Below are 12,497 nucleotides of genomic sequence, written 5' to 3'. Positions count from 1 at the left end.
CTGGTGGTTGCTTCAGATGCGGCGACTTGAACCATCGGATAGCTCAGTGCCCTTTACTTAGCACTGACTCTAGCACTGGATCCAAGCCTCAGGAGAAATTTGCTGCTTCAGCCGGTCGTGATCGTGCCCCTCCTACTGGTCAGCCTAGAGGTGGAAGGCCTCGAACGCAGGGTCGTGTCCAGGCTCTCTCTCAGCAGGATGCCCAGGCATCTAATGCCGTGGTCTCAGGTATTCTGCCCGTAAATTCTGCTTTTGCCTATATTCTCTTTGATTCTGGAGCTACACATTCTTTTGTATCTTCTGCTTTTGTTCGAAAGTCTATGTTACCCTCTGAACCTTTGGATTATACTTTATGTGTTGGTACACCTTTGGGGGAGGAGTTTGTGATTGACCGAGTTTGTAGGAGCATGGTCAGATTGGATAATAGGAGCTTATTGGCAAATCTCCATGTTATGGACATGCGAGACTTTGATGTGATTTTGGGGATGGACTGGCTTTCGTCCCACTTTGCTACTTTGAATTGTCGGGAGAAGCGGGTGGAATTCAACATTCCTGGGGAGGCAAATTTTGCTTTTCTTGGGAATGGAGCTTACACCCCACCTCCGATCATTTCTTCCTTGCAAGCTACTCGTCTCTTAAGGAGTGGCTGCGCTGGATTTGTGGCTCTGGTGAAAGATCTGAATTTAATTACTCCGAGATTAGAAGACATCCCGGTAGTAAATGAATTTCCGGATGTTTTTCCAGAGGACCTCCCTGGGCTACCGCCAGATAGGGAGATTGAATTTCGTGTTGATTTAGCTCCAGGAACAAATCCAATTTCAAAGACACCTTACCGGATGTCACCAGTTGAGCTCAAGGAACTGCAAATGCAACTTCAGGAACTTCTGGACAAGGGATTCATCAGACCGAGTGTCTCTCCTTGGGGCGCTCCAGTACTTTTCGTCAAGAAGAAGGATGGTACTATGAGATTATGTATCGATTATCGTGAGCTAAACAGAATGACTGTGAAGAATCGATACCCCTTACCAAGAATCGACGACTTATTTGATCAGCTTCGAGGTGCAGAAGTCTTTTCCAAGATTGATCTACGATCAGGATACCATCAGCTGAAGGTCAGAGCCGAAGATATACCCAAAACTGCTTTTCGCACACGCTATGGGCATTACGAGTTCCTGGTAATGCCTTTTGGATTGACTAACGCTCCAGCCGCTTTCATGGATCTGATGAATAGAGTATTCAAACCCTTCTTGGATAAGTTTGTTGTCGTATTCATAGACGACATTCTGGTGTACTCTAGCAGTTCAGCTGAGCATAAGAAACATCTCAGGATAGTTTTGGAAACTCTTCGACAAAGGAAACTCTACGCTAAGTTTAAAAAGTGTGAATTTTGGTTGCAAAGTGTTTCCTTCCTCGGACATATTGTGTCTAAGGAAGGTATTTCAGTGGATCCTTCAAAGATAGAAGCTGTGAAAAATTGGCCACGACCAAGCAACGTCACCGAGGTTCGAAGTTTTGTGGGCTTAGCAGGATACTATAGAAGATTTGTGGAAGGTTTCTCCCGCCTAGCTGCACCATTGACTCAGTTGACACGAAAAGGAGTTAAATTTCAGTGGTCGGATAAATGTGAACAAAGCTTTTTGGAATTGAAGAAACGCTTAATATCAGCACCTATCCTTACCTTACCTATTAGTGGTGAGGGATTCACTATTTACAGTGATGCCTCGAAGAAAGGATTGGGATGCGTCCTGATGCAGAATGACAAAGTGATTGCCTATGCTTCCCGACAGCTGAGGCCATTCGAGGAGAACTACCCGACCCACGACCTAGAATTGGCAGCAGTAATCTTTGCACTGAAAATTTGGAGACATTACCTCTACGGCGAGCCTTGTGAGATTTTTACCGACCACAAAAGTTTAAAGTACATCTTCACACAGAAAGAACTTAACATGCGACAAAGAAGGTGGCTAGAACTATTGAAGGACTACGATGTGACCATCAAGTATCATCCGGGCAAGGCCAACGTCGTAGCGGATGCCCTCAGCAGAAAATCAATAGGGAATATAGCGACATTGGTTACTTCTCAGCGACATATTTTAGAGGATCTCAGACGGCTCGACATAGAAATTCACATCCATGGGTCTGAAGCTCATCTAGCTAACCTGCAGGTTCAACCTACACTGATTGATAGGATCAAGTCAGCCCAGGCGAATGACATTCATCTTCAGAAGACACGACATTTAGTGGAATCAGGAGCACAATCGGAGTTTAGAATTCATGAAGATGGCTCTTTGAGATTTAGGAACCGGTTATGCGTTCCTAAGAATCCGGATTTTAAAAACGAAATTTTGAAGGAGGCTCATTATTCGGGATATTCAGTGCATCCTGGAGGAACCAAAATGTACAGAGATTTGAAGAACGTCTTCTGGTGGAGTAACATGAAAAGGGAGATCGCAGAGTTCGTGGCTAAGTGTTTGACTTGCCAGCGTGTGAAAATCGATAAGCAGAGATCAGCCGGCTTACTTCAGCCCCTTCCTATTCCTGAGTGGAAATGGGAGAGAATAACTATGGATTTTGTTACTCGACTACCTAGAAGTGAGAAGGGCAACGATGCAATTTGGGTCATAGTTGATAGATTAACTAAGTCAGCGCACTTTCTGGCGGTAAAGACGGGCATGACTTTGGAGAAACTAGCGGAGCTCTATATTGCACAAATAGTACGTCTACATGGTGTTCCAGTTTCGATCGTGTCTGATCGTGATTCAAGGTTCGTGGCTCACTTCTGGAAAGGATTACATAAAGCTTTGGGAACCACACTGGACTTCAGTACCGCCTTCCATCCGCAGACAGATGGCCAATCCGAGAGGACGATTCAAATTTTAGAAGACATGTTACGCTCTTGTGTAATCGATATGAAAGGCTCTTGGGATCATCACCTACCATTGGTTGAGTTTGCCTACAATAATAGCTTCCAGGCCAGCATTCAAATGGCTCCCTTCGAAGCTTTGTATGGAAAGAAGTGTAGATCCCCTCTCTGTTGGGATGATGTTGGTGAGAGAAAGCTACTTGGTCCGGAAATTGTGCAACAAACTATTGAGAAGGTGCATTTGATTAAGGAGCATCTCAGAGCAGCTCAGAGTCGGCAGAAGAGCTACGCTGATAATCGAAGAAGACCGCTCGAGTTTGAAGTGGGAGACCGTGTCTTCTTGAAAGTGTCACCTTCAAGAGGTATTATGCGCTTTGGAATTCGTGGGAAGCTTAGCCCTCGTTATGTGGGCCCTTTTGAAATACTTGAAAGAATTGGTGACGTAGCGTACAGACTTGCCTTACCGCCTTCTTTAGCTAGAGTGCACAACGTCTTTCATGTATCTATGTTGAGAAAATATGTTCACGATCCTAGCCACGTTGTAGAGCCGGAACCTTTGCAGCTTAGAGAAGATCTATCTTATGACGAACAGCCGGTACGTATTGTGGACCGAAAGGAGCAAGTTTGAGGAGACGGACCATTCCATATGTTAAAGTCCAATGGAGCAACCATTCCGAGCGAGAAGCTACTTGGGAACTTGAAGAGCAGATGAGAAAGAAGCACCCTCAACTCTTCGAGAGCTAAGGTATGTTAAGTTTAGAGGACTAAACTTCTTTTAGGAGGGGTGGATGTAACACTCCACACTTTAAAATTTTTGTTTTGACTCCAATTTACTTTAAGTTTGGACCTTTTCGTAATTTCAGATCTTCGAGGGACTCGGTGGCATTTTGTCGCTTAATTAGTCCCTAACTAATTAAGCCCTTTCTTTTGATACGAGCCCCCCCCAACCGATCCATCTCTCTCTTTCGCTCGATCCCCCTCTCCTCTCTACGCCGTACGACCTCCGCCGCTCCCTTTGTGCACGCGCGACGCATCCGTTCCCTATCGTCGCCGCCGTCATCCGTAGCCGCCTCCACCGCATTGCTCATTGGCCATTATTTTCTTTTGGTTCGTTATCGACGAAATCTTGCCGTCGTCTTCACCGTTTTCGAGAAGGTTTTTTTCTCCTTCCCTCATTTTACCTTTGTATCGGATCTTGTGATCACCCAACCTCTCTATTCGTCGTTATATTTTATTATTTTGAATATTCGTTTCTTGATTATTGAAAATTGAAATCATTAAAATCTGATTTCGTAATACCTTATCCTCGTCGTTTGAGCAGCTTAATTTTATATATTGTATCCTCTGTATGATCTTGTTGCTTATACTTCACATACTACTCACCTATTGGAATGTCCGTTATATGCTCGATAAAATGCCTAAGAGAAGGCGTGCGTCGTTTTATCTCTAATTTTGATTCCATTCGATTATAATTGTAAAAATTGTTTTATATATGTATTAAACCCTCTGTTTGAATATTAAAATCTTTGTTTAGTATTTAAATTCTCGTTCATGTTATCTTCTTGGAATAATTTAAATTCTTCAAAAACTCCTTCATCCTTTTGATCGCTATTGGAGGTTCGTCGAATTTATTGTTCTAAATCCCTTTGTGCTCCATCCCGACCTATTTGCATACCTTTATATCCTCTTTTGCATGTTCATTTTGGTTAGCTTATAGAGAATCGCGTGTCTCTATTTTTAGGTCCCGACGATTGAATTTCTGCACAGTTTCGACTGGATAGTTTCTATCTTTGAAGCTACGTTAAGGTAAGCGACCGAACACCCGTTAGTTTTTGTAAGATAATTTAGAAAAATATTTTGATTGTATGAAAATCTTATTTTGTAGAATTTAAAATTTAGGGTTAAGCATATTATTAAATATCTCTGTATATTGAGTTTCAATCGTGATTGACAAGTTCGTTTAGCAAAAAGAATTTTTGAAATCTGATAATTTATTCTGCAAATTAGTGACTGGATATATTTTGATTTATGATGTCTCTTGGTATTCTGCTATGCAATGTTGGCCATGTCGACATGTACGTTGTTATAGAAGCAAGCTTCGTCTTTGTTTGCGCCTTCGGGTGCCTGCGCCTATCCGCGCCTCTGTTTTGTTTGCGCCTTCGGGTGCCTGCGCCTATCCGCGCCTCTGTTTTGTTTGCGCCTTCGGGTGCCTCTGTTTTGTTTACGCCTTCGGGTGTCTTTGGATCTCGCCAACGGATCATAAGATATAGTTAAGTGCCGGAGACAATATTTATTTTGTTTATATGTCGAAAGGGAAATGCTTTGAAAAATTATAGTTTCAATCCGATCCGAATTTGAAGTTTTGATAAATTCTTATTTTCTTAAATTTTGCAAATTAAAACCAGTCGCTTGAACTAATTTGTGTATCCATTTATTGTATGCTTAATCCGACTAATGTGGTGTATGGTTGCTTACCCAGGTACTGAGACCGATTCGCAGGGCGGGGCTGGGAGCGAGTGAACGTTAGATGTAGCTAGATTTGATTCTAGCCTCTTCGTCTTATTTCTATTGCATTTAGATATGAACTTTGAACTTCGTAGATAATCATTCGTTTATCTGTTCCTACTTTATTGTTTCTTCGTACCTACAATATCTATTAGAACAATTTCGGTTTGTGTTGCATCATAAACTTTAGTTTTGCTTATAGGATACTTCAGTTGATTTTAGTTGCAATTAAATTGTTAGCCTTATCTTTCGACTATTTGGATTTAATAGAAATTTTTCTTTATGATCATCTTTTGTTTGTTAATTGTCTGACTCTATAGCCTTGCATATTTACTAATATAGTAGATATGCGGCATCTGTTATGCCTCGAGTTTGGGGCGTGACAGATGATGTTTCGTAATTGGTGATATAGTTATATAGACCTGATAGGTTAGTGACATGGTGACATTCCTTCGAGAATATTAGACCTGATTTGGTCGGACATGGTTGTGGATTGTTCTTTTGGCTTGTTGCTATTGTTGGCCATTGAGCATATTGCATTGATGCCACAGCTTGAGAACATTTCACGTACACCAGCAGTCTGATCCAGCAAGAGGTTATTCTTTTCTGAAAAAGTGGTCGCATATCGGACCCGTGAGCTCGCAGCCTACTACTAGGGTTATATGCCAATTAAAGCAAGTGTGGCATTGTATGAGGTCTTTAGGCCAATATGGCAGTTGATTGAATGTACTTGTACTACCAGTTTCAGTTGACGCATAGCCGAGACCAACTGAGGGTACCAGAGGGTAGATCTTGATGCAATGAATCCTATGCTCGCTGTTCGGAGCACGAATGAAGGTTGAGGAAGTCCCCAACAGTGAAGAAAACTCTCTACTAATGTTGTTCCAAGAGTGGTCGAGTTCGTCGCGTGCACTGAGGCTTCACTGATTGTGACGGAGGTGAGTACCGGACTACTCAGGGTCCTAAAGAAGCCGTGCTCACGCTTCGGAGGTTCGAAGAAATCTCTGCTGTCCAAAACATGAGGCTCAGACTAGACCAATTCTTGTGCCAAGCCTAGGCAGAGCTAGGGCACACCCACGGCAGCGGCCTGCAGCACATCGGGGAAAAATCTAGCTAGGGAAGGGTCACCACACTCAGAGGATGCCGTAAGCACCTGATGCTGACGGTAGGAGGCTGCGGCAATGGCGGTGATGGTGCATTGGTCCAAAAAAGGCCGCAGCTCAGGCACCCTTAAAAGTCACAGCAGCTGTTCGGGAAGGGTAGGGACAGCATTGGAGATCCCTCCTGGGGTCAACAAAGGAGGATAACGACAACACTGTGTGGCGGCGGTGGTCGGGTGAAGCCCCAAGGCCGCATTGCTTCCCTAGGCACCTTGCTTGGCTACAGCTGCTCCTGGCGCACGGCGGCGCCGGGGGCTGCTCAAGGAGGGTCGTTGGAACCCCAGGTGACGGTAGCAACGGCGCTGGGGCGATGGTGGCTCAGGGAAAGGGGGCTCACGCTCCTCTCTAACGGAGAGAATAAAAAAGAGCGAGAAAGATAAAGGAGGGCGGAAGAGGCGATCTTTGACGGCCGGCACAATGATAGCGGCGACTGAGGAACACCTCAGGTGGCTGAGATTAAATTTACTACATGCATGTATATATATATATATATATATATATATATATATATATATATATNAATGGGATTTTGCTACTAATAGTAGCCCAGTCCAACTCTATACATATATACTATTATTCCAGGAATAATTACTCAAACAGCCTCTAATCCCTTATATTATGGCCCAGTCCTTCTCCACAGCCTTTCTCTCACAGAATGGTCCCTGCTTGTGCGATTTCACACAAAATGGAGCACCAAATAAATCTAAAAGGCAAAAACACTCCGTAATAATTGACCAATATGCAATAAAGGTAGAATTTCTCAAAAATCGTGCGTCGAACGTAGAATTGATCAGCGCCATTATCTCTAGCACAACTGGACCATCGAAAACGACCTACTGGATTGCCTTAAACTGTACCCCATCACATCCGAAGCCATCCTCATGCCATTGTCCCAATTCAAAACGCTGGTTGCTGAATAGTAAAAGCCACCGTACACCTTTATTTTAACTCATTTTTCTGCTGAAATCCAACGAGCGATTTTAAAAATCAAACTGCACAGAAAAAATCTCAGTCCTCACAACTTTTCACTCACTCGGTTCAAAAAAGACATTAATAGAATAATAGTGATTAATGAAGAAATACTATCACTACAATAGAGAGGTTCAAAAAGAAATAGAACAACTACTATACCTCTAGTAAAATAACAATATGCCAAGAATGATATGATATGCCGATAGCCTATGATTATCCCAAATCATTTCTTAACTGTACCAACTTACTAATTTATTTTTATTTCCATACTAAACATTTCATAGAGAGTTAAAGGTGATCGAACTTCTTTCCATTCGGTAGACACATAAGGTTGAGGGTTATCATATTTCCCTTAATTATGGCATCGGGAGTAGAGGGTGATCGAGTTTCTGCCTCGATGATTCTGATGGAAGGTTGTTACTTGTAGGGTCGCGACCCCTACAAGAAATGTCGATGCTATCTTAGTTTACACCCTAAGTTCCATTAATTTTCAGGGTTGCCTAGCCACTAAGTTCATTCACAAGTTTACTTGTTCTCTAATTCAAATTCACATAATTGTATGTCTATATTCCACTATATTCCATACTCTAGGTTTTCTCCTAGATTTCACGTCATTATCATGTCCCCTAAGTTTCGAAGTTCACAAATAGTATCCTACTTGCACAAAAAGTATACTATCTATTAACCTATATGAATTCTCAATATTTGTTGTCACGTGGCAAGTTCTCTTTCACCCTCACTAGCATGTGACCCTTCTTCTTCCATTCGCTAAACATTCAATATGCAGTTTAACAGTCCCACTAACCAAACTTTCAATTAGTGCATTTAAATAGTCCACTACCATCTACAATTCTATCATTTCTATCTACAAGTATTCATCATAACCCTTTCCCTCCCTTTACTATACTTTTAATTAATGCAAACGGTCCCACTACCAAACTTTCAATTAGTATATTTAAATAGTCCCACTACTATCTACAATCCTAAACTCTCTATCTCCAATTATTCATCATAGCCCTTTTCCTTTTCTCCACCGAACTTTCAGTTCTTTATTTTCAATCTATTCATCAATTCTCTATCTCTTATCTTTTGCTATACAATATCGCCTCCTTCCCTCGCTTCCTTCCTCTCTCTCACTAATGTGTGCCCACTTTCCCCCTCCGTCGCGGTCGGAGAGATCATCGTCGCCGTCACTAGCACCATCAACGGAGAAGGTATCGTCGGGCCCATATCCGTTGCCAACAATGGGAGACCTTTGGTGGATGTACCAAGTGAGATGCATAAGAGAATGTTTAATATTTTCTTATTACTAATTACTACTATGGTTTCTACCCGCTGCAAAGCGTGGGCCCATTCACTAGTTATATTGATATGGCAAAGAGAATAAGCACCCTACATATTAGCTCAAATGCCTGTCTATATGACTTCTCAAATCCTATCTCATACAAACTACATAAGTTTAGTCTACCTTTTACTCAAGGAAATATGCATGGAACAATAGATGCTTTAGACAAAGAAAAAATCAAATCAATTTCAGTAATATTTCCCACCTTGGCTTAAGTCCCTCTTGGAGTTGCTTCTTGATCCCTTAAAACCTCCAAAAAAGCATAAACAAAGAGTTCTAACCAAGTTAGAATATCTAAATCTCCCATTTGGAAAAACTTTCAAAAATTAACCCTAATAACTTCACTCACTTTTTCTTCTCTAAACAAGGAAATGAAGGTTGGGCTAATTGCTTTCGCCCTCCAAGAGCTTCTACGTACCTAGTGCTCTTTAGTTTTCCTATGCGTGCAAGGAGATGGAATCAATAGATCTAGTAAAGAAAAAAAAATACTAGCCAATATTTCTCCTTTTTAGAGAGAGAAAGTAGAGAGAGTATGGCAAAAGAATAAGAGTGAAAGCGGGTGTTGGCTATTAGGAGGGTATAAATAGGTACTAAGGAGTGGCACAATTATAATTAAGCCCTCCAACTGTTGGTATTTGCAACCAATACAAATTTAGCGTTCGCAGAGTTGTATACCCAATACACGAACATCAGTATCGGTACACTTTTTCCATACTACGGTACTCTAGACAATTCTGCAAAACCCAAATGTTTAAACCCGCTGCTTTCTATTGTGTACTAGTACTCACATGTTTTAGAGCCGGTATTCCAAGTTTCAGTATTGGTACTTGTGCAAGCTCCGCAAAACTCGAGAACTCTCCTAGTCATCCCACAACTAGGTACTGGTACTCCATTTACAGTATTGGTAACAACAGATCTATAGTTTTATATATTTTATCCTCTGAAGTCTGTTTTTGTGTCATTTCATGCCAAAAACACTCTATGACTCTCCAAACACCACCAAGACCATCAAAATAGTATCAATTCCTATTTCTCACTAAAACTCTGCTATTTGCAAAAGTTCAATGCATTACAAAAATTTTAAACTTTAAATCATATTTGCACCAATTAAAACTATATTAAACTATTTAATGAGAATCTAAAATTTTTATTAGAAAAGCTTAAATGTTGCATCATTTGAAGCCATGTTATACAATTTGTGAGTATGTTGCACTCTCTCCTTTTGGTTTATTGCATTTAGTCTTTTTTAAAAAAAGTTTCTATAGAGTAAAATGTATAGAGACCTCCTAAAGTTTTGCTCTTGTGCAAACAGATACTTGAATTTTTAATTTTTGGCAATTAAATTTCTTAAATTTTATTGCATAATTTAATTGACTCCTCTCCTCAACTAAAGTTATAAATTGTCCAACAGTTTTTCTAAAATTTTTATTAGAAAAGCTTATATGTTGCATCATTTGAAACAATGTAACACAATTTGAGCGTTTGTTGCACTCTATTTTTTTGGTTTATTGTATTAATTTTTTTTTAAAAAAAATTCTATAGGGTACAATTAACTTTAGCTCTTGTGCAAATAGATGCATGCTTGAATTTTAATTTTGACAATTATATTTCTTAAATTTTATTAAATAATTTAATTGACTCCGCTCCTTAGTTAAAGTTATAAACTACCCCACACACACACACACACACACACACACACACACACACACACACACACAAAAAAACAAAACATTTTTCCTACTTTAAGATGCCAAAAAAAACAAAAAACAAAAAATGTAAGGTAGATTGACCTTAGTCTTCAATTTTTTATGTTTAATTATTAAATTTGGGAGAGAAAAAATTATTTTTTATACTTTAAAGTTCTACAAAATTATGTATATGACATGTGATGATTGTAAAATTAATAACTATGCTTGAAAAGAGGGGCCGGGTAATCTATTTGATAAAGTTTAGGGACCTGACTATGAAATTTGAAAGTTTAAATGTCTGTTTACAAAGAGTTGTATTTCAAGAGATCTCAAAATATTTTTTCATTTTTATATTCGGTAAGTATTATTATTTCTCAAAAAAAAAATACATGCACATTACAACTTTTCACTTATATATTTTAAAAAATTAATATTTATAGAAGAGAGACAATTTGATCAGATTTCTAAAAAAAGGAAGATTAATTCTATAAAATAAAATAAAATAAAAGCCCAGACTTGAAAAATCGTAAAATCAGTAGATTTTTTTATAGAAAAATAGTGAACCTGGGCCGAGATTTACATTATAATAATAAATACATAACAATTAGGCCTCATTTGGATATCTCTAAAAATATAGCATAGTTTAACTATACTACGCCGGTAGAAAAATAATCCTATGAAACGTTTGGAAACAAAAAAAAAGGAACGTAATTTTTGGAGTATAGTTATACTATACTCCAAAAAATGGAGTAAACTTACAATCCACATTAACCACAGAAAAAAAAATTCCACCATGTTGGGCCTGCAAAGATGTATCAATTTCTAAATTTTAAATTTCAACATAAAGTTTTAAATTTTAAAATTCAATTTTAATTTTGAATTTAAATTTCAAATTTCAAATAAAAAAGTTCAAATATCAAATTTCAAAAAGTTCAAATTTCAAATTTCAAACTTCAAATTTTAAATTTTAAATTTTAAATTTCAAATTTTAAATTTCAAATTTCAAATTTCAAATTTCAACTTTCAAATTTCAACTTTCAAATTTCAAATTTAAATTTCAAAAAGTTCAAATTTCAAATTTCAAATTTCAAATTTCAACTTTAAAATTTCAACTTTCAAATTTCAAATTTCAAAAAGTTCAAATTTCAACTTTCAAATTTCAAATTTCAAAAAGTTCAAATTTCAAATTTCAAATTTCAAAGAGTTCAAATTTCAAATTTCAAATTTCAAAAAGTTCAAATTTCAAATTTCAAATTTCAAATTTCAAATTTCAAATTTCAAATTTCAAATTTTAATTTAATTTTTAATTTTTAATTTTCAATTTTCAAAATTTAAATTTAAACTTAAATTTTAAATTTTAAATTTATAAATATGTAAATTTATAAATTATTAAATTTAAAATTTAAAATTTTAATTATAGATTTTTTAAATTTCAAATTTTAAAGTTTAAATGGTATACTTTAAATTTTAAAATTTAAAGTTTCAAATTTCAAATTTTAAATTTCAAATTCCAAATTTCAAATTTCAAATTTAAAACATAAAATCTAATTTAATTTTTTAATTTTAAATTTTAAATTTTAATTTTATATTTTGAATTTTGAATTTTAATTTTTAAAGTTTTATTTTTAAATTTTGAATTTTGAATTTTGAATTTTGAATTTTGAATTTTAAATTTTGAATTTTGAATTTTAAAATTTTAGAAATTTAATTGTTATAAATACTGTGGAATTGTATGATCTGTATCTAAAGAGCTTAAAAATAAAGCTGTGAAATTTTTTTGTAGTTACAGAATTCTGTATTTCATTTAGACCAAAACCATAGAATAAAAATTTCATGGAATTTTTTAATTATGCATCTAAACAGGGCCTTAAAGTGAAACTGACTATTAATTAACCTTGAAATTCCCATAAAACTTTTGGATAAACTTTTGTGATAAGGGCAGGAGAAGAGTGCCTACACAACAC

The 12,497-nt window shown here is 37.5% G+C and overlaps 1 long non-coding RNA gene across 1 annotated transcript; it reads left to right on the top strand.

Moving 5' to 3' along the window:
• On the top strand, positions 3,903-5,596 carry LOC109707213. The gene is made up of 3 exons (XR_002215437.1): positions 3,903-4,018; positions 4,605-4,669; positions 5,343-5,596. It is a non-coding gene; the product is annotated as an uncharacterized LOC109707213 (long non-coding RNA).

The sequence above is a fragment of the Ananas comosus genome, linkage group 1 (assembly GCF_001540865.1).
Source record: "Ananas comosus cultivar F153 linkage group 1, ASM154086v1, whole genome shotgun sequence".
Lineage (NCBI taxonomy): Eukaryota > Viridiplantae > Streptophyta > Magnoliopsida > Poales > Bromeliaceae > Ananas > Ananas comosus.
Note: the sequence above shows the minus strand (reverse complement) of the source record. Positions and strands in the feature narration are given on the sequence as shown.